At 47.0% G+C, this 25,808-nt stretch overlaps 1 pseudogene; it reads left to right on the top strand.

The window, feature by feature from the left end:
• Nucleotides 1–942: 942 nt before the first annotated feature.
• Nucleotides 943–25,388, top strand: LOC127038395 (NACHT, LRR and PYD domains-containing protein 12-like; annotated as a pseudogene).
• The last annotated feature ends 420 nt before the right edge of the window (nt 25,389–25,808 follow it).

Raw genomic sequence — 25,808 nt, 5'->3', positions numbered from 1 at the left:
CCATGTTTAAAAGCATGAATACAGTACAGTGACCCTTGGACCCAGCGAGCAGCATGCAGATAAGAAATCAGAAGCAGGGCTTCACTTCCGCACAGAGCTGCCCTGACACATGCAGAACCGGGGGACACATCTGGGAGGGGGCTGCAGATGGTGCTTCTTCCCATAGCCTGCAAGGTAAGTGACAGGCTTTCCCTGGGATCTTTCCATCTCCCTCCTCCACAGAGGAGAGCTGTGGAGCTGAGATTTGGCAGGGGGGTGGGGGGGAAGAATCTCCCTGAAGCACAGCTTTCCGGATGGGAGGCAGATTGAAAGTGAATGTGAGAGGCTGGGTGGGAGGAGGCAGTGCAGTCTGTGATGCTGCAGCAGGGTTTTCCCATCCTCTGCCAAGGAGTCTGAAATATTTACATGAACTCAGCAAAAGAGGTCAGAAAACAGGCCTGAGTCAGTCCCCTGAGGGCTCTCTGAAGGGGACGGGACCAGGACTATACCCAGCCCTGATGTACACAGGTGGAGCTGCACTGAAATCCAGGTGAATTGCAGCTGTTGATGCCAGGGCTCACTTTGCCCTTGTCCCATGAAGTCTGAAGAGTCTGCAGAGTGATCTGAACAACCCCGAGAGTGTTTTTCATTTTGGTTGCTCTGAGTTGGCCCCCCAGGCTGTCATCTGCTGAGCCAGTTCACATGCACACAGGGACTATGCTGGGACTGGCTCCTGAAGGGCAGAGAAAATCTGTGTGGGGAGAGCAGGTTACAACGGGCAACCCCCCATGCAAATCATCTTTCCATGCCCTATGGCACAAACTGGGACGATCTAGCCCCTGGGGTTTTTCTTTACCATTTGGAAAACAAAACATGATTCCCCCCAAAGTCCTGAGCTCTGGGAGTTTTCTCAGAGACAGAGAGATTCACCTCTAGAACTGTGCAGATGCACTGCAGGAGGAGATGGTAAAGGGGAAGCACAAGGTCCAAGTGCAGAGTGAGAAACTGCAGGAAAAGGAGAAATGGTGGGAAAAGAGTAAACTACTGGGCTTGCTTCCCCACCGATGTAAATCAGGGGTAACATCACTGGAGAGAACAGAGTTAAACTGGGGCAAAGCCAGGGTGAGAGATGACACCAGCCATGTGGGCTAGAAAGGAATTTAGGATAACAAGGAGCATTTAGCCCAGGGCTGCTGCCAGCATTGGCACCAGGACAGAGTGGAGGTGGTTTTCAGGCTAACAAGAGCAGATTGGGCCCCAGGATAGATTAAGGTAGCCCTGAGGTGCTGCTTTAAATTGCACCATGGTTGCAATGGCCCCTGTGGGCTTTTTTCTCCACATACGGCCCACATGCCATTCTGCTCCAGCCTGCCCTGGAGCATCCCTTGTGCTGGAGCTTCCTGCTCCTGGGCTGCAGGGCAACAATAAACCTAATTCTCCTTTGTCTTTTTCTGTGTATATCTCTTACACCCGTGCACAATGACTGCAAACCCTATCAACTCAGAGTTGTCTTATGACACATACACCTGGGAAGTATTTGCACACACTATACATGTGTACACAGCTGTGGCAGGGGAAACCAGGCCCAGTTTTCACTTGTTCACAACAGAGGTGATCACAGGTACCAGGAACTTCGTCCTCCCCTGGTGTAAGTGTGATGGTCGCTATGTTGGCCAACACACCAAGGACTGAACCAGGGACCTCCAGAGCTAAAAGCATGACCAAGGACAGGTCCAAAGTGTTGTAGCTGGGGCCTGTAACACCTCGTATCCTTTGCAGATCAGCACAGTGGGAACATGAGATACACACTCATCACTGGGTTACATGAGCCCAGGGAAGTGCATGGGGTGACACTTGGATAGATTTGACCATTGATTTAGAGCAAATGAAAGGGAATGACAGGGAATGGAAACATTCTATTTAGGATGGACCATTTAATGTAAAGCATTCTGTAGGCCACAGTTCTCCAGTCAAACCCCAGTGCAGTCAGAACCCACATTGATTTAACAAAGTTATCTTGCCAGAAGGTGGCAAACACATTGGCCCCAACAGGTACTGGTTGACTCATTGGTCAAACACTATGGAGCCTTTCACCTGCAGGTTTCCGGTTTGATTCCTACCCAGCACAACTAGGATTAAAAGTTATTCCCATCTAATGGCTGTCTGGGGGCCTGGAGACGAGTCTGGTGGGTCTAAATTCCAGCTCCCTCATCACGGTGCTTAGCATTGGATTATGAGAAGTACCTCCACTAGCTTTGATTGAGCTAGCATGCTAAAAACAGCAGTGTAGCTGCAGGGGCACAGGCGAGCTACCCAGGAACATACCGCAGGGCTCAGACAGGATGTACTCAGATGGCCAACTTGTGTTACCACTCACTGGTTGCACTTCTAGTTTTAGTGCACTAGCTCGCTCAGGGCTAGCACATGTAGGTCTATCTAAGCTGGACATTACACCTCCTGCTGCAGTGCAGATGTACCCTGCTTCGTACCATGTGTTTGTGCAGTGCCCAGCACAATGGAGTCTCAATTGTGGGTGGATCCTTTAATGAGAGCTCCTGCAGCAGTAGCTGAAAGCTAGTGCTGTATCCCGAATGGACTGTACGGCACCAGAATGTCCCCGCCGGGGCGACCCCACATACAGGTGTGAGGTCACGCTGTGTGGAAGGTGCTATTTTCCTCCACAAAATGGCACCCTCCATGCAGCGTGACCTTGCATGTGTGTTGAGTGCAAGGACATGTTGTGCGGAGGATGCCACTGTGCAAGCAAAATGGCAGCCTCCATGCGGCACAAATGCCAGAATGCTGTTCTGGCACATTCCGGCTCCATCACCCCTGCGGCTGAAACTGCCTAAGTGTGAGAGTTGCCTGTCACACCCGGTGGGGCTGGTGGGAGACGGTCAGCAACCCGCAAGCAGACCAAACCCATGATGTCATCTTTTTTTAATTCCATCATGTCTGAGCCAATCTTATAGGTTTTGAACGTTTGGGGTTAGCAATACTGCGATTTGTAGAGCTTCATAGAGCTCTCTGAGGTTCGTGAAGGAGAATCCCGACATAGATGCTGAGTGTTATTAACTCAGAGACAGGAGCCCTTTATGGAGGGCATCAACTGTCTTCATAGATTTCTCCGAAGATGTAAAACACTAAGAACAAAATGTGAGACTGTCTCAGCTGTAGAGCGAAATGATCTCCCTGCCTCTGTCTGATGTACGTTTTCCTCTCTGTAAACTTTCCAGAGAGACAACGGCACAGAGGGAATAAAATGGCTTCCAAACAAAGGCCTGTGGTGACTGAAGGTGAGTGTAACTTATGGGTCTATCTCTTTATTAATCAAGAATTAAAGAAAAGTAATATAATTAATATCAATCAACGTGGGTTTATGCGAAAGAGATCCTGTCAACCTAAATTGATACCTTTTTTGATGAGATTACAAGTTTGGTTGATAAAGGTAATAGTGGTGATGTAATATAATTAGACTTCCGTAAGGGTTTGACTTGCTACCTCATGATATTTTGATTAAAAAACTAGAAAGATAGAAAATTAACATGGCACACAGTTAATGGCTTAAAAGCTGGCTAACTAACAGGTCTCAGCATGCAGTTGTAAGTGGGTAATCATCCAGCTGCTGTGTTTCTAGTGGGGTCCCTCAGGGATCAGTTCTTGGCCCTATGCTGACAGTTTTATCAATGACCTGGAAGTAAATATAAAATCATCACTGATGAAGTTTGTAGATGACACAAAAACTGGGGGAGTGGTAAATAATGAAGAGGACACAGCATGGTAGGCTTGGTGCAAGCAAACAATATGCCTTTTAACATGGCTAAATGTATACATATAGGAACAAAGAATGTAGGTTGTACTTACAGGATGAGGGACTATTACCGGGGAAGCAGTGACTCTGAAAATGATTTGGAGGATTATGGTAGATAATCAGCTGAACACGAGCTCTCAGTGTGATGGTGTGGCACAAAAGGCTAATGCGATCCTGGGATGCATAAACAGGAGACTCTTGAGTAGGAGGAGAGAGGTTATTTTATCTCTGTAGATGGTATTGGCATGACCAGTGCTGGATTCCTATGTCCAGGTCTGCTGTCCACAATTCAGGAAGGATGTTGATAAATTTGAGAGGATTCAGAGAAGAGTCATGAGAATGATTACAGGATTAGAAAACAGGTCTGATAGTAAAGTATCAGCCTTGTTAGTCTGTATCCACAAAAACAATGAGGAGTCTGGTGGCACCTTAAAGACTAACAGATTTATTTGGGCATAAGCTTTCGTGGGTAAAAAAACCCACTTCTTCAGATGCATGCAGTGAAAATTACAGATAGACGCATAAATATATATTGGCACATGAAGAGAAGGGAGTTACCTTACAAGTGGAGAACCAGTGTTGAAGGCCAATTCAGTCAGGGTAGATGTGGTCCACTCCCAATAATTGAGGAGGAGGTGTCAATCCCAAGAGAGGGAAAATTGATTTGTAGGTCTGACAGTGATTTACTCAAGGAGCTCAATCTACACCTCTACCCTGATATAACGTGACCCGATATAACACAAATTCAGATATAACACAGTAAAACAGTGCTCCGGGGGGCGGGGCTGCGCACTCGGGCGGATCAAAGCAAGTTCGATATCACGCAGTTTCATCTATAACGCGGTAAGATTTTTTGGCTCCCGAGGACAGCGTTATATCGGGGTAGAGGTGTATTTAGTTTAACAAAAGGAAGGTGAAGGGGTGACTTCATCACAGTCTATAAGTATCTACATGGGGAGCAGATATTTAATAATGGGCTCTTCAGTCTAGCACAGAAAGGTCTAACAGGATCCAATGGCTGTAAGTTGAAGCTGGACACATCCAGACTGGTAATAAGATGCGCATTTTAACAGTGAGAGTAATTACCCACTGGAACAACTTACCATGAGCTGTGTAAATGAAGACTGGATGTTTTTCTGCCCTAAGAATTACTTGGGGGAATTCTGTGGCCTGCATCGTACCGGAGGGCAGACTGGATCATCACAGTGGTCCCGTCTGGCCTTGGAATCTATGAATCATGAACAAAGTGGTGCTGCTTCTGCAGTAGAGCTCAGCCTCACTGCCATAGCCCTGCCCTGCCCCATTCCTTACAGCGCTTCCTCCTAAGGGACTATGCCGAAGGGTGCAGAATGCAGCAGTCCATCTCTTAGGCGATGCTCCTCGGTGGCAGCATTTTTTATTCGTGGTCTGATCTGTTCTGGCTACTGATTGGTTTGTGGTTGAATAATGTAAGGTGCTGGATCTGATGTGTGAACTCCTAGGTGGGGTTGGGACCTTGCTGCTTGAGGGACCCCCTTTCTCCTTGTACCAGATTGGCAGAGCGGTTATAGGCAGAGACGCCTGAGCTGGTCCCCCTTGGTTTAAAAGAGAGGGGGCTGGCAGCTGAACACTCCCTGTGAGGGGCCCTCCACTGCAAGACACATCTTTTTACGTGGGGCATGGAAGAGGGATGCCTTTGTGAAAAACCAGGGGGCAGAAGGGAGTTTGGTGCTCAGTAGCTGATCTCATGTTGATTTCAGAATATCTGGTTGGGGCAACTATGAGTATTATTTATTATTAAGGCTAAGATTTTGTCATGGATATTGTTGGTAAAAGTCACGGACAGGTCACAGGCAATAAAGAAGAATTCATGGAAGCCTGTGACCTGTCATTGACTTTTACTAACAATATCCATGATAAAATGCGAAGGGACTGAGCAGCTGTGGGGTGGCTGGGAGCTCTGAGGCTCCCACCATCTGCTGGGGCTCAGAGATCTAGGGTTCCCCTGTGGTGGAGGGGAGCTTCAGGGTCTCTCTGCCCCTTCCCCAGTGGTGGGGAGCTGTGGGAATCCCCCCTGTCCCATGGCGGCAGTGGGGAGCTGCTGGGATGCCCCTGCCCCATGGCAGCACGGCGGTGGAGGGGAGCTGCAGGCATACTCCTGCACCATGGTAGCAGCCGGGAGCTTCCAGGGACCCCTGCTGCCGCAGTGGGCAGTGAGCTGCACGATAACCCTGGCTTGGGGGCACTGCTGCCTCAGGGGGTGGGGGTACCTCTCAGCTCCCTGCCACTGCAGGAGGCAGCGGGACCCTGCAGCTCTGGGGCTGAAGTCACAGAGGTCTTTGGAAGTCATAGATTCCGTGACTTCTGTGACCTCCGTGACAAAATATTAGCCTTATTCATTATCTGTATACTGCAGCACCTAGGAGCCCCAGTCATGGATCCCCAGACCATTGTGCTAGGTGCTGTACAAACTACAGCCTTAGCTACGAGCCACTTCTAAGATTTTTTATACATCAGATAGTCTAATCTGGGCAAAAGCTGGGAGTAGAGTATCTGTGTAGCTCCCCTACTGCATCACCCACTGTGACATCTCATTATGGACCAAGCAGTAGAGCTCAGCCCCCACAGCCAGAGGACCTGAGCTCTGGGATTAGAGATCACAGAATGGGCATGGGTCCATGCCAGTCAGTATGCGCCACGGTGTCTTAAGTGCTGGTCTTCTCCACAGGTGAAGTCAAAGCCTTCAGCAAACATATGGAAAACTATAGCCCTTGGCAGCTGAGGAAGCTGAGCGAGCACTTCCGACCCGACATGGTCTATGTCATAGAGAACGACATTCCCATTGTGCTGCAGGAACTCACCAGCAGACGCATCATCACTGCTCAGCAGGCCCAGGTACTGCGCCCTCCATATAACAATGGACCCCTGGCTAAAGCTGCCCAAGCTGACATTCTCATTTCCCTAGAAAATCCTTGTCCTTGGATATCAGGGCAGATAGGGTTTGCAAACACAGAGTTGTCTTTTTCCAGGACAGGAGAGAGTCTAGGGCTGCTGCTAGCCATATATAGGGTGACCAGATAGCAAATGTGAAAAATCAGGACGAGGTGGGGGATAATAGGAGCCTATATAAGAAAAACACCCAAAAATCAGGACTATCCCTATAAAATCGGGACATCTGGTCACCCTAGCCATATATGCATTCTGCAGAAAAGGACCTAGGGATTACAGTGGACGAGAAGCTGGATATGAGTCAATGGTGTGCCCTCATTGCTAAGTAGGCATTTTGGGCTGTATAAGTAGGGGCATTGCCAGCAGATTGAGGGACGTGATCATTCCCCTCTATTCGGCATTGCTGAGGCGTCATCTGGAGCACTGTGTCCAGTTTTGGGCGCCACTCTACAAGAAGGATGTGGAAAAATTGGAAAGTGTCCAGCGGAGGGCAACAGAAATGATTAGAGGGCTGGAGCACATGACTTATGAGAAGAGGCTGAGGGAACTGGGATTATTTAGTCTGCAGAAAAGAAGAACAAAGGGGGATTTGATAGCAACCTTCAACTACCTGCAGTGGGGTTCTAAAGAGGATGGAGCTTGGCTGTTCTTAATGGCAGTAGATGACAGAACAAGGAGTACAGTCTCAGATTGCAGTGGGGGAGGTTTAGGTTGGATATTAGGAAACACTTTTTCCCTAGGAGAGTGGTGAAGTACTGGAATGGGTTACGGAATGGGTTAAGAAGGTGGTGGAATCTCCTTCCTTAGAGGTTTTAAGGTCAGGTTTGACAAAGCCCTGGCTGGGATGATTTAGTTGGGGATTGGTCCTGCTTTGAGCAGGGAGTTGGACTAGATGACCTCCTGAGGTCCCAATCAACCCTGATATTCTATGATAATAACAGGCTTCAGGAACTTCTGCTTGGTTTGTTCTAAGCATGCTCATACGGACTAAGCATGCTCAGTAACACTGCTGACGCCAGATGCCCTCACTCTACTCCCTCCTCCACCCCCTACTATTGGCAGCTGTGGTCAGATGTTGGCTGTGTGTGTGCTCTCTCGGCGTGCTGCAATGGCTCTGGCCAGCTAGCCCGTACAGCAGGCTCCGATTGAATTGCCCAATAAGCACAGACCCTTTAGAAGTGAAGGCACTCGGCCAGGTTTATTGCCGACAAAGCATAGCACTACTGCCCTATACTTGCTACAGGTATACTTACGACATGTGTGCGTGTGACAATGGACACAGCTCAGCCGGTGACAGGACTTTCCACTCCCCTAGGCCAGGCAAAGACACTCTCTCTGAACAGAGGCGGCTCTATATTTTTTGCCGCCCCAAGCACGGCAGTCAGACAGCCTTCGGCGGCATTTCTGCTGGAGGTCTGCCGGTCACGCGGATTAGATGATAGTTCTGCGGGTAATCTGCTGGTCCTGTGCCTTCGGCGTACTCACTGCTGAATTGCTGCCGAAATCGTGGGACCGGCGGACCTCCCGCAGAAAGTCTGCCTGACTGGCGCCCTCAGAGCAACTGGCAGGCTGCCCCCCTGCGGCTTGCCGTCCTAGGCATGTGCTGGCTGCGCTGGTACCTGGAGCCGCCCCTGCCTCTGAGATACCTCTTTACACACCGATACAAACAAGCTACATATTATCCCTCTGACAAAGTTAGTTACTGCCCCCTAAGGTGGTTTATTACCACCCATTACCTTGTACTTGTTGGTTTGATCAAAACATTTCTGTCCATCACACTGGGGGTCAGTGTTTCCTTGTATCAGCTTTGAGGAGTATTTGTATCATCCTTCGTATCAGGGTGTTCTGGTGCCACCCTTCTGGACTGTGTTTGCGTGAGTGTCCTGTGCCTAGCACTGCTCATGAAAACCAGCCCTGTTCTTGCCAGATTCTGTGAGCTGTTAGAGGGCTTATTCCTTAACCCTCTCACTTCCCTGGTCCTTCTCGCATGAACAGAGAGCAACAATACACGAAGTCCGAAGGTGCAAACAATTCCAGCAAGCATGATTCCAGTTTCCTTCCTCAGAGTCTCCCTTCCCAGCCCTGACACCACAGAGCCTTGCCTGTGTCCCTGTTCCCATTCCCTGTTCCCATTCCCCCCTTACTCCCTGATTGACTGCAGACTATATAGTAAAACTTGAGTTCTGCTTAGCTATATCTTAACCAATCATTTTTTAAATTTAATTAACCAATCCTAATGTAACCCTTCTGCCCCTCTGAGTTGGCAGCAACAAGGGCCGGGTTCGTATCCAGGGGTTCCGTTTCAATAACACAATGCATAACTGTCTCGAGCCCCCAGCCAGTGACCTGGGACACTCACATACCACACCCCCGGGCGCCTCTAGGAGGCAATACTTCCCCTCTTGCAAGCACAGAGTCTGAGTTTAGCAAAATTCTTTTAATAAAGGAAGGAAACAATGCGGCATCACGTTGGAGAAACACCACAAACAGGATTATAACACAAACCATAAGCAAAAACCCACCTCCAAGTACGTTTGGCAATGTCCTTTCCCCCTTAGGGTCTTAAGCCCAATCACCCCAAAGTCCAACAACCCGAAAATCTCTGGTCAGTGCCACCCCAGAATTCAAAAGTTTATCTGCAGAGTTTTACCCCCCCAGCCTGGGTGGAAATGGGGGGGGGGTAGTCCACACAAGGTGTTAAGGGGCACCTTACATGGGCCAAGGCCAACTGCTCCGCCTCTCCGTGGAGTTCTGCTGCAGTCTTCACCACGACCAGCTCCACTACACCAGCTGTGCCGCTCCTCCAGCCGTCCCTGCAAACCGCTCCACTCAGCTCACCGTTCCGTGGGCTGCTCCACCACGCTGCAAACTGCTCCGCTCTGCCAGCTGCTTAACAATAGGTCTTCAGGCTCCCCCCTAGTTAACACAGCACTCAGTGATCTCAGCTCAGCTCTTTCAGCAATTTCAGCTCTTAGTAGGGGAGCCCTGGTGCACCACTGGCCCAACATGAATTCAGCTCAGCAGTCTCTAGATGGACTCCTAATAGAATCAAAATCAGCTCTACTCTTTTACAGTGGAGAGAGGGGGATGTGCAATTGGTGTTCCAGGCCCTCAAAAGGGGCCCAAACCATCAGGCACACACACCAGTCCCCACCCTCTCTCAATTCACTGGGTTTTGGAACTCATGTCCCTTGTCTAGCAAGTGTCACTTAATTTATATTGAGACACCTCTGTCATAAAGCAGTCTCATAGTTCCTCATTCACATAATCAGGTGGCAACACTTTATTTATCCTGCCCCAATAACAAAGACATTGGGGATCCCAGAGCTGTTAAAATAACCATCCCAGGCTGCCTTGGGCTATGCTGGGTGTACCCATGCAAATACCTGAGATTTCACACTTTGTGACATTCTTTCCGCACTTCCCATAATTCACCACCAGATGTCAGGGTAGAGCTCATCCTGACTCTGCTTACACTAACATATTGTAACATGATTATTTAACCAATTATATCCTACCATCTTAATTGGTTTACGCCCAACAAAATTAATTATACAGCAGACAGGAATAATCACAGAACCAGACAGAAATTATACAGACAAACAATAGGAAAGTGGAGACTACAGTGATAGAACAATACAGAAATGAGGATTTTACACCCCAGCTATTGAGAAGTGAGTTCTTGCCAGACAGGATGCTATCAAACTAAGTTTGCCTTAAATCTTTTAGCCTCTTCCCTTTCTCTAGAGGTGATAAATTGGGTCACCTTTCTAAGAGCCCCAGATTTCAATGTGACTAGTTTGGAATGTGAGGATGTGACCGTTCACTTCCCAGCTTATGGCTGCCTCTGCTGCTTAGCCAAAGGCCTAAGAACAGGGCCTTAGACTGTCACAGTGAGAAAAGGCCCTTACACCGGCAGACTGTGATTTTGATTCTTTCTTGTATACCTCTATAACTAACTAAGTGATAAAAATACACCTAAATTCTTAAAGTATAGGCCTTTGCAGACAGGCCTGAATATGTATATCCTAACATGAGCCTGTGCACAGGCAGAGCCTAACTTCTGCGCTCAGCCTGTATCTTGCTAACTTTGCTTTATATTAGGAAGGCTTGACCACAACTTTAGTTCAGGCCTCAGGCCTTATACTGAGCTCTGATACAAGGCCTTGTGTCTCAAGCTCCCTTTCAACTACAGCAGGCATGGGTTGGCTTTGTCTCTGCATGCAAGAGTGTTTTCTGAAAGAGAAACAATCCATTAATTCTGTTCCATTAATTATAATTCCTGAGGAGGCCACTAGGGGGCTCTGTAAGAGTAGGACCCCTGCCCCACCCCTCTCCTAGCAATGGAAATGCTTCAGTGTCCCCAGTCTCGGTTGATTTGGGGAATGAGAGCTGGGGATGGTCTATCAGTGCCACATGCAGCCTTTACTCCACCACCAGGTCACTCTGCTATGATGGAGCCTTTTGTTGCTCTTATAATCATGGCCCAACTGTCCAGATGGTCACTTTTAGGAAGTAGCCCTTGGCCAAAGAATGTTAGGGACCCCTGATAAGGCCTCAAGTGGAATACTGGCTCCAGTTCCGGGTACCACTTGTTAGGAAAGATGTGGACAAATTGGAGACAGTCAAGAAGGGAGCAACAAAAATAATTAAAGGTCTAGAAACTATGACCTACTTGGAAAGATTTTTTAAAAAGGGTTTGTTTAGTCTGGAGAAGAGAAGACTGCAGGGGGACATGATAACAGTCTTCAAGTATGTAAAAGGTTGTCGTAAAGAGGAGGGTGACAAACTGTTCTCCTTAACCACTGAGGATAGGACAAGAAGCAAGGGCTTAAATTGCAGCAAGGGCGGTTTAGGTTGGACGTTAGGAAAAACTTCCTAACTGTCATAGTGGTTAAGCACTGGAACAAATTACCTAGGGAGGTTGTGGAATCTTCATCATTGGAGGTGTTTAAGAACAGGTTAGACAAACACCTCTTGGGGATGGTTTAGATAATACTGATCCCTGTGTCAGTGCCAAAGACTGTACTAGATGATCTATCTAAGTCCCTTTCTGTCCTCCATAACCATGATTCTATGTCACTCTTCTGATTAGTTATAGAAGCTTCCCCACCCTCATTGCCACTGCAGGCTGTTCCTGATTCTTCCATCTCTTGTGTCCCTCTGTGTTTTAGGATTACAGTGACTGGGAGAAGAACCATGACTCAACTAGTGCCGCAGAGAAGCTAGTCCGTGATATTTTCACTGTGAGCTCTGCCGTGAGGCTGGGTCTCTGGGAGTGTCTGTTTGCTCTGCAGAGCAGGTGGGCTCACCCCAATCTCCATGGGATGATGGATGAAATAATTCAGAATGGTAACGTACCCATCGCACGGAGTGGGGAACAAGTCAACTGGGGAAATCCATGGGAATCTATGTTCTTCACAACAAGCTCTTCCTTGTCAAGCCCTCAGATCAGGGCTGTGTTCTGTGGGGTTAGTTAATTAATCCTAAGCTATGTCTTCACTGCACGCTAAGCATGGGGAAATTTAACCTGTGGTAGCTCAACTCACCCTGCAGGGGTTCTCAAACTGGGGATCGGGACCCCTCAGAGGGTCCTGACTCCATTACATTGGGGGGTCATGAGCTGTCAGCTTCCTCCCCAAACCCTGCTTTGTATCCAGCATTTAATATGGTGTTAAATATATAAAAATTTGTTTTTAATTTATAAGTGGGGGTCAGACTCAGAGGCTTGCTATTTGAAAGAGGTCACCAGTACAGAAGTTTGAAAATCACTGACATAGAATCACAGAATATCAGGGTTGGAAGGGACCTCAGAAGGTCATCTAGTCCAACCCCCTGCTCAAAGCAGGACCAATTCCCAACTAAATCATCCCAGCCAGGGCTTTGTCAAGCCTGACCTTAAAAAAAAACCCTAAGGATGGAGATTCCACCACTTCCCTAGATAACCCATTCCAGTACTTCACTTCCCTCCTAGTGAAATCTAAACCTCCCCCACTGCAACTTGAGACCATTACTCCTTGTTCTGTCATCAGGTACCACTGAGAACAGTTTAGATCCATCCTGTGTGGAACCCCCTTTTAGGTAGTTGAAAGCAGCTATCAAATCCCCCCCTCATTCTTCTCTTCTGCAGACTAAACAATCCCAGTTAGTGTGACCACATTACGATGCTGTCATGCCCTGTGTCCGCACTGGTGCCAAAGCTGGCCGTGACACAGCTATCTGGGCATGTATGCCAAGATCCACATGTGATGGTTCTTAAGGTACCCAGGACTGTAAATCACCCCCCTGCCTCCAGCGTGAGGGAGTCTTGTTTGTGCTTAACTGGGTGTCAGCTCCTTGACACCACCAGCCTGTTGCCACCCTAGCAATCGCCTCTAGGCTATGCCAGCCCTTACATTGCCTTGCAGGCTAACACTAGGTGCACCCCACTTCCTGAGTCTCTTTGAAGCATCCCCCTGGAGTGTCCAGACTGTCCTCCACTGAGCACTCTCAGTGATGCCAGGTCTGCTGTCCCCAAGGAACAGCATAGAGTATATCTCAGTTATCGTCATATTCCTATCATAAGCATATTTTCGTAAAGAATATGGAATGACACATCACAGCAATCACACTGCACAATTACTTGCTTGACTTCTTATATCTTCCAAAGTTTATTGTTTGTCCCTAGAGTCAGGACAACCCCCATAATTTATTCTTTGGTGAACTGCCACCCTGTTGACTTCATATGTAAATGGAGCTTCTATTGTCTCGGCTTACAATGTTTAATTTACATGTGGACAGGTAAATAAACATCTGTGATCTGACAGAAAACCTGTTTGTCAACTCTGCCTTGATATAGACTTTAGGAACATATTTTCAGTGTAGCTCTCAATTCATAGAATCATAGAATCGTAGAACTGGAAGGGATCTCGAGAAATCTTCTAGTCCAGTCCCCTGCACTCAAAGCAGGACTAAGTATAATCTAGACCATCCCTGAAAGGTATTTCTCTAACCTGCTCATAAAAATCTCCAATGATGGAGATTCCACAGCCTCCCAAGGTAATTTATTCCAGTGCTTATACACCCTGACAGGAAGTTTTTCCTAATGTCCAACCTAAACCACCCTTGCTGTAATTTAAGCCCATTGCTTCTTGACATATCCTCAGAGGTTAAGAAGAACAATTCTTTTCCCTCCACCTTGTAACAACCTTTTATGTACCTGAAAACTGTTATCATGTCCCCCATCAGTCTTCTCTTGTCCAGACTAAACACACCCAATTTTTTCAATCTTCCCTCATAGGTCATGTTTTCTAGACCTTTAATAATTTTTGTTGCTCTTCTCTGGACTTCCTCCAATGTGTCCACATCTTTCCTAATACTCCAGCTGAGGCTTAATCAGCACAGAGTAGAGTGGAAGAATTACTACTTGTATCTTACTTACAACACTCCTGCTAATACATCCAACAATGTTACTCTTTTGGCTCATATTAAGCTTGTGATCTACTATGACCCCTGATCCTTTCTGCCCTACTCCTTCCTAGGCAGCCATTCCCCATTTTGTAGCTGTGCAACTGATTGTTCCTTCCTAAGTGGAGCACTTTGCATTTGTCCTTATTGAATTTCATCCTATTTACTTCAGACCATTTCTCCACTTTTTCCAGATCAGTATGAATTTTAATTCTATCCTCCAAAGCACTTGCAACCCCTCCCAGTTTAGCATCATCCACAAACTTTATGTGTACTCTATGCCTTTATCTAAATCATTGATGAAGATATTGAACAGAACCAGATCCAGAACTGATCCCTGTGGGACCCCACTTGCTATGTCCTTCCTGCATGACTGTGAACCACCAATAACTACTCTCTGGGAATGGTTTTCCAACCAGTTATGCACCCACTTTATAGTAGCACCAACTAGGTTGTATTTCCTTAGTTTGTTTTTGAGGTCATGTAAGACAATATTAAAAGCCTTAGTAAAGTCAAAATATACCATATCCACCGCTTCCCCTCTATCCACAGGCTAGTTACCCTCTTCCCCCTTTGCCCCTCGAGCACTCCCTTCCTGGGCCTTTTTTACTTCTGGGCTAATCCAGCCCATCTCCAATCTATCAATTATGCACAGCTTTGCCCCCCAGGTTTAGTCTGGGGTGATTGGATTGGCGATCCAGTGATTGAAGTTCTGGTCCATCTGCTGCTGCCCAGCACTCCATCACAGAGGCAGAGGAATGTGGGGAGCAGGAAGGAGATGGATGGGGGAATACAGGGGAATGTGAGGTACCAGATAGAGCAACCAGTAGTAGGGGAAGGCAACACAATGGTTCTTTGGGTGTGATGTTGCTGAGATCTCATTAGCCTACAGGTCCTGATATTCAAAACATGGAGCCCCACAGGGGGAATTCAGAGATGGACTGGATCTATTCGAGCTGCTAACATACGAAGATTGGGTACACTCTTCCATGCCAGCTAACAGCGCAGTCTGTCTCTCTCTCTCTGTTTAGGTCACAATCTGTTACAGGAAATTCTCCTGAATGAATCGGGACACACCCTCGACCCAGAACTGAAAGGTACCGTGAGGGAACTGAACAGCACTTAACTCTGCCAACGCTGTCTCTTGTCAAGCCAAGAAGGGCTCCAGCACAGGCCTGCTCTGGGGGCAGTGTGGAGACTGCTGGCCCCAGTGAGAGCTCTGAGAGGTGTTGTGCTTCAGTGAGGCACAGTTCCTCTTGGAGTTCCACACCCTGCGGGGGGAGCATGTCTTCTGCTTCCCCTCTCCAAGGGATGCAGTGTATACCCGTGTGCCCAACCAGCTCTGGTGTGCAGTATAGACCATAGCCCTGCCTCCTGCCTGCTCCCCTGGGTTTTGTGTCCCAGGAAGCACTAGGAGGGGGCAAACCCTGTCAGGCTGTCTGAAGTGGCTCATGGGTACTGAGTTGCTGCGGAGAACTCCTTCTTGGGTGCTAGCTGGTGACTCTTGCCCACATGCTCAGGGTTTAGCTGATCGCCATATTTGGGGTCGGGAAGGAATTTTCCTCCAGGGCGGATTGGCAGGTGCCCTGGAGGTTTTTCGCCTTCCCCTGCAGCGTGGGGCACGGGTCACTTGCTGGTGGTGTCTCTGCAGCTTGAGGTCTTCAAACCATTTTTGAGGATTTCAATAACTCGGTCCTGGGATAGGGGTTGTATAAAACTGGATGGGTGGGGTTCTGTGGCCTGCCTTGTGCAGGAGGTCAGACTAGATGATCAGATTGGTCCCTTCTGACCTATCAGTCTATGAGTCTATGAGTCTATGACTGTGAGTGTGCACCTCAGGGCAGACTGTCAGAAAACAGGGCAGAGACCTCACACTGATGGTGTGTTCTATGATTAGATTTCACCAAGTCAGTGACAAATGTGAACTCCTGGATCACTATCCCAGTCTTACCACAGTCACAGGCAGTCCCCTTAGACTCTCCACCCAGAACTACTGAACTTTGTGATAAAAGGTCACTTAAACCAGAAATCACACCACATCAGGTTACTGCCAGTCCCAAGACACCAGTCACTTACCCCAGATCAACTGAAACCTAGATCTTTGGCCAGAGACAACAGTGATAGCCAGTTCTGTAGTAAACTAAAGCTTTATTAGCTAAGAAAAGGAAGTGAGAATTATTGAGAATTTAAACTCTTTTCTGGGTATCCAAATTGTCTCTGGGGAATCTCTGCTTTGCCTCTGTCCCTCTGCTCAAGTGCAAGGATTCTGGTAAGTTTCTGTTCCCTACTGGATTACATGAGCCAGACCAGGTAGTGCAGCGGTGTCCTGTCATACTCAGGGTGAGTTCCAGCAGAACTATTCATGATCAGGCCCAGCAGAGGAGAGAGGAGATGAAACAAACAAGTGAGTCCAGAGCATCCCTCCACCTAATCCCCTCACCATATTGTCTGATCAGAGTACAATTTAGAGGAGAAGTTTTTCTATCAAACCTCCATTTACTAACCTTTATAAAATAAACAGTGATGAGATGAGGAAGAGGGAAAATAACGGTATTTCTCCCTTTCAGCTTGTCAGGTAGAGCACAAAGCCAAATGCCGTGATCTCACAGAGAGGATGAAGGAAGACAAGACCCCAGGGCAGTCTGAAGGGCAGACTTTCCCCATCACTAACCGCTATGTGGAGCTCAAGGTCATCTCAGCCCATCATTCAAGAAGCAGACACACCAGGAGCACGAGGCCCTAGCAGCAGCTGGGGAGCTGAATGAATATCGCCTCCAGAGGAGAATAAAGGCTGAGCTGGAGCGCATCGCCCCTAACCGACTCTTCCGCTGGTGCTTTCGATCCCACCGTCTCCCCCTGTCTGTGATAGTGAGCGGAGTAGCCGGCGTGGGCAAGACAACCCTGGTGCAGAAGTTTATCTTTGACTGGGCAACGGGGAAGCACTACCAGAAATTTGCCTTTGTTTTCTTCTTCAAGTTCCGGGATGTGACTGAGGAAAAGATGAGTCTAGAATTTCTGCTCAGTCAAACATATCCACACCTCCGGGACAAGCTTTCTAGAGTCCTGGAAGACCCTGAAAAGCTGCTTTTCATCTTTGATGGCTTGGATGAGAGCAAAACAGATTTGAAATTAAGGAGAGGAGAAGCCCATGAGCTGTGTATGACTCCAGGGGATGTGAAGCCAATTACTGTGATTGTCGCCAGCCTGCTGAAACAGACTCTGCTGAAGGGATGTTCTGTGCTGCTCACCAGCCGCCCCAGCAAGTTGAGCAATTTGGAGGCTGGAGTCTTCCATAGAGTGGCCAGTATCGTGGGCTTCCTCTCCAAGGAAAGGGAAAGATACTTTTCCATGTTCTTTGGAGATGAGAGAGTCTCCAGAGAGGCCTTTGCGTATGTGAGGGACAGTCAGGTTCTGTACACGTTGTGCTACAACCCGTCTTACTGCTGGATCACATGCACGGCCCTGAAACCCTGCTTCACTGCCAAGGCAGGGAGACCACAGCCTGCACCCAAAACAGTGACCCAGCTCTTTGTCAGCTACGTCACCCATATTATGGCCAATCACTTGCAGGAGCGGCCAGAGCCTCAGAGGATGCGAGATACATTGATAAGTGTCGGATGGTTGGCTGAATACGGCGTCACAGATTGCACACTTGTCTTTCAGCCGCATCACTTACATGTTGCCAATGTGGAGTTTTCTCCATTCCTCACTGGCTTCTTGGTGGAGAACCCTCAAGCTGAGGGCACTTCCCAGGTGACCTACTCCTTCCTTCACCTCACCATCCAGGAGTTCTTTGCTGCCCTCGTGCATTACCTAGATTACAAGGAGGACAAGTTCAGAGACACAATGGTTAAATCCAGGTCCTGTAAGGAAGGTGACTATGAGATCTTCTCTCGCTTCCTGGCTGGGCTCTCCCATCCTGCAACCAGGAGGTCCCTGGAGGAATACGTGGGGAAGTTCTCTGCCGAGGCAACTCACAGAGTTATTGGGTGGCTCGGTGAGATGAACTGTGAGGAGCTGCAGAGCAGAGACGATCCTGAAGGGAAGAGGAGACTGATGAATGTATTGAATTTGCTGTTTGAATCCCGGAACAAACAACTTGTGTGTGATGTGGTGGGTAAAGATACCCACCTGGACTTCTCAGAGTTATACCTCATGCCAGTGGATTGCACAGTCCTTTCTTATGTTCTGAGTTGCTGTGAAGAAATACAGCGCCTAACCCTAGATTCCTGCTTCATCCAGAACGAGGGCCTGGAACGACTCAGAGCTGAGCTGCACAAAGTCAGAGAACTGAGGTAGGAAAAGAAGTCATGTGTAAAGTTTAAAATATCAGGGACTTGACGTGTCAGTGGCCTCAGCAGGGCTGTCAGGTAGACAACAGTGTTACTGATACAGAGATTACACCATTAGGTAACATACAACCAAACCCAGGCTAGCATAATGAATATGCATACAGGGCTAATTATGATTACACAGTCAACCTTGAATTCTGGCATTTCCTAACTTTTGAGTGCTTGACTTTGCAACCTTAATAATGTTCTTTTAACTTAGGTTTGTGTTTTGTGTGTGTGTAATTTCCTAGGTTTTAGAAAAAGCAAACAGACTGCCCCCCCCCTCGAAATCCCATTGTGTGGCCTCTTACTGACGGCCACATAGGCTATTAGCAGGGTCTCGATCCACTGCGCAGACCTCTGCCACTTGACCTAACTGAGTAACTGATAGCAATAGTAGGTTGTCACCCTCTGTGTGGCTTCTCAGGAGGATGAGACACCTTGCCACTGGATTTTATGGCTATTTGCTGACAACCGAGGAATGGTTAGACGCGGGAATCTTGTGGTCCATTCCAGACTTTGGAGGGGAGTGTGCTCTAGTGGGCACAGACTCTTTTGCTGTTTTCCTCCAACCTGTCAGAGTCAGGTCAGGTCTCTACTCTATCCGTGGTCCTTGTTCCAGTTCCATTCTCCTTGCCTCCCCAGTCCCAGGCGCCACTACTCAGGCTTTACTTCCCAGTCCCAGTCTCCTTGTCCAGTCAGTCCCAGTTCCCGATGCCCGGCTCCTTGTCTGAGCTGTCTCTGCCCACACTGGTTTCCAGTTCGTTTCCCTCTATATGCTCCTCATTCAAACTCAGTTACTGTCCTGCCCCAGATGTCTCCAGCTGCTTGTCTAGTTTCTTTGCCCAGCAATCAGTCCCAATCTATCCTATCCCCCACCAGCTCCCAGTCTCCTTGCTCAGCCAGTGCCAGTCTCCCCGACAACTCCCAGTGCCAGTTTCTCTCCCCACTCCAGTCCCAGGCTCACCATACTCCTTGTCCCCGTCTACTTCTTTCCTTCACCCTGGTCTGGTTCTTGTCTTTTCTGCATTCAAATCAGGCACCCTCCTCCTCTGTGCAGCCTGAGCCCCAGCAGAGGAGACAAGGGGGACATTGAGGGGTGGTTCCTTGCTCTGAGTTCTGGGTTTTTGCTCCACTCCAGCCTGGAGCAGCTGAAAACATGCTCCGTTTTGCTCTGAGGGGATGGTGTATGAGCTGTCTGGGCAGCACTAGGAGCGGTGAGAGGCTGGAGCATGCTCAGTGAGGATGGGAGCTTGGGAGATTTTAGCTGTTAAGCTCTACCAGTCCCTACTAAGCATGTGCAAATTGCACTTTTTCATTTGTAACAGAGCTAGGGTGGATCCCAGAAGTCCTGCTTGTCAGTCTCGTGCCTTATCCATAGCTCCATGCTGTCTTAGTAAACAGTACAGCTCCAAGGGACTGAAGAGAAAGCTCAGCCCAGGATTTCAGCTTTGAAGCTAACACAATGTGTCTCTGTGTCCAAGCTTGTAATTCTCTCCATTCATTTCCCCCTAAGCCTCTCAGACAACGATTTGAAGGATGAGGCAATGAAGAATATTTGCTCTGTACTAAAGCTTCCAAACTGTAGGCTAGAAGACCTGAGGTAACTTCATGCTTGTTTTCTGTCTGTCCTCAGAGTAATTCAGTGTCTTTAATTTCCAAATAAGAGATATGCCTGCAGTTGTACTGTCTTGTTCTGGGGCCTTGTCCTATCTTCAAAAAGCTAAGTAGCGTTGGACCTGATGAGTGACTTCCCAGGTAAAGCTGGCATGCTGCATGAAGTAGGGATGATCACGTTCTGTGTGGCATGGCACTCTTCCCTTTCAGTCACTGCTCAACCAATATCCCAGCAAGGGCAATGCTACTGACAGACAAAACTCAGGTCCCTCCTGAGTGCTTGTGACCATTAAAGTTCCCATGGCAACCTTCACAAGATTAGAAGTATCAAATCTCATGACCTGGTCAAAATTCTAATTGGATTTATTGAACTCTGTTTCCATAAATTCCCTCTGTTGTTTTAGTTTGTTAGCAAAGTCTTCACTAATGGCTCTAAACTGTAATGTGATGTTGCTGTGCGCTGTTATACAGCTTCTGTACTCCACTGCAGAGGTGATTGCATTTCAGTACTGAGATAAATGATTGCTGTAAGTAATTCTACAATTTGTTAATTCTGAATGTCCAAATTCAGAATAGTTAAGATACAAACTCCTCTTGTCTTATAAAACATTGAGGGGCAAGTCACTCATAAGCTGAGAAGCATAATTTTTCACAGATTTGCAATAACATACTGGATTTTCCCTATACCCTCAAAATTAGTTGAACAAATATCAATATGAAAGGAATGCAGTAGATATAATGAACCAGGATTTTAGTAAAGCATTTGATACAGTGTATTGCAAATGACAGTATATAGCATGAAAGTGGGCGGAAGGGTAATGATAAATGGCCAATTATAAAGTTATGAGGAGGCACTTTGTGGTTTACTCTGTGGACTGGAATTTTATTTAATATTTTAATGAATTGCTTGGAACAGGAAGTAAAGGCCATGTTAATTACATTCAGAGATCGCTGTACATTGGGAGGAGCTGCAAACAGCTTTGAGAACAGAAATGATACAAAGAGTTTGTCTACACAAATTCTCACTGGAAAAACTGAATCAGTTTTAATAGCTACTAAAGTCAGACATTCTTAAATCATCCATAACTTGCCCCTGAGAGTTTTAAAAGACTGGCTGAGCAGATTGCTGGACTGTTAAGGTTGAATTTCAATATATCCTGGAACACTAGGGAAGTTCCAAAGGATAGGAAGAAAGCTAATGTTGTGCCAATTTTTAAAAGAGGGATGACTCAAATAATTATAGGTTTGTCAGCGTAACTTGGTTTCTGGGCAAAATACTGGAATGGCTGATGGGGCAGAGAAGAGCCATGAGAATGCTTAAAGGATTGGAAAAGAAATTCATGAAGCTCCGTCTGCTAGTTTAACGAAGAGAAGGTGAAGGGATGACTGATCACCGTCTATAAGTAACTACACAGAAAACATGGTAGGTGAGGTAGTATGATTAGATCAACTTCTGTTGGTGGAAGGCACAAGCTTTAGAGCTCCACAGAGCTCTTCTTCAGGTCTGGGGAAGGAAGCAGAGTGTCTGAGCTAAATACAGGTCGGGACAGATTGTTAAGCAGAAGGGGTAAGGCTGTCCCTTCAGGCTCTAAATTATATGAATCTATGAATTCACATTAAATTATTTCAAAGCACATCTATGTGTGGATACTCTTATCTCAGAATACAAATATCCTATTTCAGGTTAGCCAAACGCTTTTAAAAACAATCTAAATTAAATCAAAATAGGGTACTTTTATTTGGAAATATCAGGGTTCACACAGACTTGTACCAAATTAACGAAAGATGTGAATTAAAATCAGTTTAGTTATTTCAGTGCAGATCTGTTTGTAGTCAAGCCTAAAGGGACCTAGAGAGATTAAATCCGTGGGCAGGACACAGGAAGTTCAGGTTCAACTTGTACAAACAAAGCTGACACATCCAAAGATAAATCATTCAAAATAGATATACCTGATTGGAAGGAGAAACCTAGCAGGGAGGAAAGACTTTGCAATCAGTATGGCCAAGGCGTTTGGGAACAATTGTACTCAAGCATCCTGGGCATGGACCAGATGCCTCATGTCTAACACTGGATCATAGTTCAACATTACGCTTCTTGGGACTGCCTGTTATTGCACTGTATTGGTCCCTCTGCTAGAGTCCCAAAGACACGATCACATCCCAACATGCAACCAGCTTGGCTCTCAAAAACACTGTGTATAGTGCTGGAGCGTCAAACGTGTAGTAAGTGAAAAGCTAACATAACCTTTTCCTGTTTCTGCCTCATTCTGCTCCTACGTCTTCCATCCTTTTTCCGCATTGTGGCTCTTGCATTCCATCCTCATTTGTTTTCTGTTCATTCTGATTTGCCTGCTCCTTCACATCTGGGTGATTCCTGGGGCCTCTCTCCTATTCTTTCATTCACTCATTGTCCACGACTCCTTTCACCCACCCTCCTGCCCCACTGTCTATTATTCTGAGTACTTTTTCTTTTTGCTTTATCCTCCTGTTTCTTCTACTGTTTTATTTTCATTCCTTTTCCTGCCTTGTCATTGTCTTTTTCCTCGTCTCCTCTTTATCTTTTCCTCCCTCTCCCTTTCACATTTTTCTCTCTTTTCCTTTCTGCTCTCTAGACTAGAGAAGAACATGTTCACAGAAGCATGTTGTACCGACCTGGCCTCCACCCTCAAGGAGAACCAGACCCTCGTCAGTCTTGATCTGACCAAAAACAAAGTGCAGAACCATGGCCTCTATGCCTTGTTAGAGGTGCTTGAGGCCCCGCAATGCAAGATTCAGAAATTAGTGTAAGTATTAACCTGACAGCGACACTTCTGCCTTAGGGCACTAATGTCTTCTAGAGCATCAGCTTTTTGGTTAAAATGTCCCCCTCCCCCCCATCCCTCCCACTAATTTCTGTGGAAAGTGTACACTTTTTTTGCAATTTTTTCCCATTTTTTAAAAATAAAACTCAATATTTTACTGAAGAACTGTTTTGACCAGCCCTGGCTGTATGCCGAGCACAATGAAACCCTGATCCCTGATCAACATTCCTAGGCGTTATCATAATACGAACAACAACAATAACAATTCAGGGAAGATGGTGGGGAGATGCTCAGATGAGCATAGGCGATTAGATATGAACTGTCAATGTAGCCCAGAGGCTTTTCTCTAATGGATTTGTCCAATGCTCTGATGCAGCCTCCAGGAAAATGGTTTATCAGATGACTCCTGTGAGAGACTCTGCTCTGCTCTCTCCAGAAACTCCACCCTCCGGCATCTGAACCTGAGTGTGAATGTTTACACTGATCGGTGCGCAGAAGACGTGCATCACCTTATCCTGACCAGCCCCAGTCTCACCGACATCAGGTAAAATGGCACCTTCTGGCTCCTTCCACAGTTCAGACTCATAGTGGCTTTTGCTCTTTTTTTAATGTCTCCCATGTATATGCAGATCTGTTGATTAAATTATCTGGTTATGCAAGAGGGGATGCCTGAGATGAGAACCGGGTTATGAAGACTATCACCTCTTGATCCCAGGCCGGTGGGTGACCTGAGTGAGATAACTTGGCAGGTTTGATTCAGTCCCTGGTGCACAGCTATCACACCATAAAAATTAACACCCAAACTGGCATCAATTCTTCCCCTTTGCTGGTAAACTCAGCAGAAAAGCCAGTGACTAAATGGGCCATAGATCCGGGACTCCCCACTCACTGTTGGAGGTGGGGGGATCTCTGCAGACAAAGGATAGGGCATGCTGGCAGGGCCTGAGTGTGCGAGGGCTCCCTATGGTGTGTCTGTTCTGGGGTTAATCAAAGGGTTAAGTCTTCAGGGCCGGCAATCCAGTACCTTGTACTGTCATAACTCCTGTTCCCTCCATACCCTTCCCCAGTAGATTTATGAAAAAGAGTAATGATTGTCAGAGGAATTCTTTCCTGATCAGAGAACGGTCTGGGAAGGAGATGTTCAGGGTTGGCCCAACCCATCTGACGTGCTATTGGATTCCTGTGTGCATACTCATTTGATTGTCAATACAGGAACTCTGGGGATATAGGGGAGAGATGAGCAGTGGTAATAGGAGTCTGGTGGTTGGGATTTAGAAAGTTTTTAGGCTGTCTTGGTAGCTCAGTGCGGGAGACCAGTGACGTCAATGGCCAAACATAGTGAAGAATTTGGCTTGGTGTTCAACTATATAACAGGGCCGCATTGGCACCCCATTGAAGAGACCTCTTCTGCATCCACAAAGATTGATCAGAGGGACAAGATCTGACTGCTTGACTACTCTAGTCTCTTCCTTTCAGGGCTCCTTTTCCCCCCAGCAAATGTATCTGATTTTTATACCATGCTAACTGGTGTGGTTTCTTTTTAGCATCTTCCCCACCTTGCTTCCCTCCAATTCACCCACAATGCAGCAGCCAAAGTCACCTTCCTTGCTTACCAGTTGGATTCTACCACTCCTGTATTCAGATCTCTCCACTGACTCCTCTGACCTACAGTATCAAGTCACTTTCAGATTGTGATCCTCACCTTCAAGGCTCTACTCTGGCCGACATCCCTGATCTTGTACCTTATCAGATCCCACCTCATCCCTTTCACTTCACCAGCAGTTTCAGCCCCACTGTTCTTCAGTTACTTTCTTCCACTGTTGTGTTTGTGCCTGCTTCCATGCCATCCGCTATGATCTCTTCGAGTGTGCCAGACACTCATCTTTCTTTTCATTTTAATCCCACTGCTTCCGCAAAGCCTACGGATAAATCCACCTCAAAATCAAGCCAGCACTGCCTCCTTTTATTACAAATATTACAAGTTCTTTATGTCTGATTGCTGGCTGTTTTTTTAAATTGCAAAGCTCATTGGGATAGGGACTTGGTCTCTTTAATCTCTTGTACAGCTCCAAGCATCCTGTCAGTGCTTAACAAATAAAGATAATATTGAATGAATCCTGCAGTAAAACACTAGCGTCTGTCATGGAGCTGTTTTTGCAGGATAGCTGTAAGGTGTGACATAGAAGTTAACTGTGACTTCTCAGAAAGACAGAGAACATAGAGTCCTGTAAACAGACTGATCCTGGAAGACAGATATTCCAGGTTTCTGGTAACACGCCCAATTCCTATAGGACTACTGGCCAAAATTTGCTTTGCAACAGTACTGGAGTTGTACCCATTTGGGTTGTGGGTTCCCAGACAATAACCCTGCGTGTTTTCCATTGTGTTCCTAGATTGAGTTTGAACGACTTCTCTCCAGACATGGAAGGGCATCTGAGGGGCCTGCAGAGAGAAGGCCTGAAGATTCATATTTAAAGAACTCTTTAATCTGCCAGTGCTGCTGTGCTCTTCCATCCTGTGAAATCAGCACTTGACTCTGGGAATTGCACCTGACTGAATGCACTGCCTGCTTTAACAACCACTGAGATGATTCCGTGTGGGAGTAACAAAATTGGGGGATCAGCTACACATTGTGATACATGTAAAATGCCTGGAAATAGCTTCCTGGAAACCCTGCCAAAATGTCCATCCCCAGCACTGGTGCAATGGGCTGCTCTTCTAATTCATTTCTTACTGCCATTAGCTGAGCTGTCATTTCTTGGACTGAGATTCGCTTACTCAGCAGATGGGTCTAACCAATCTTTATCATGAGAAAACACTCAGCAAGTAGTGATCAATTATTTACAAATGGAAAGCTAATCTGGATGATCTCATCGCAGTCACCTTCGGCGCTGG

The sequence above is a fragment of the Gopherus flavomarginatus genome, chromosome 20, assembly GCF_025201925.1.
Source record: "Gopherus flavomarginatus isolate rGopFla2 chromosome 20, rGopFla2.mat.asm, whole genome shotgun sequence".
NCBI lineage: Eukaryota > Metazoa > Chordata > Testudines > Testudinidae > Gopherus > Gopherus flavomarginatus.
The sequence above is the reverse complement of the archived record's forward strand: the minus strand, read 5'-3'. Positions and strand labels throughout refer to the sequence as shown.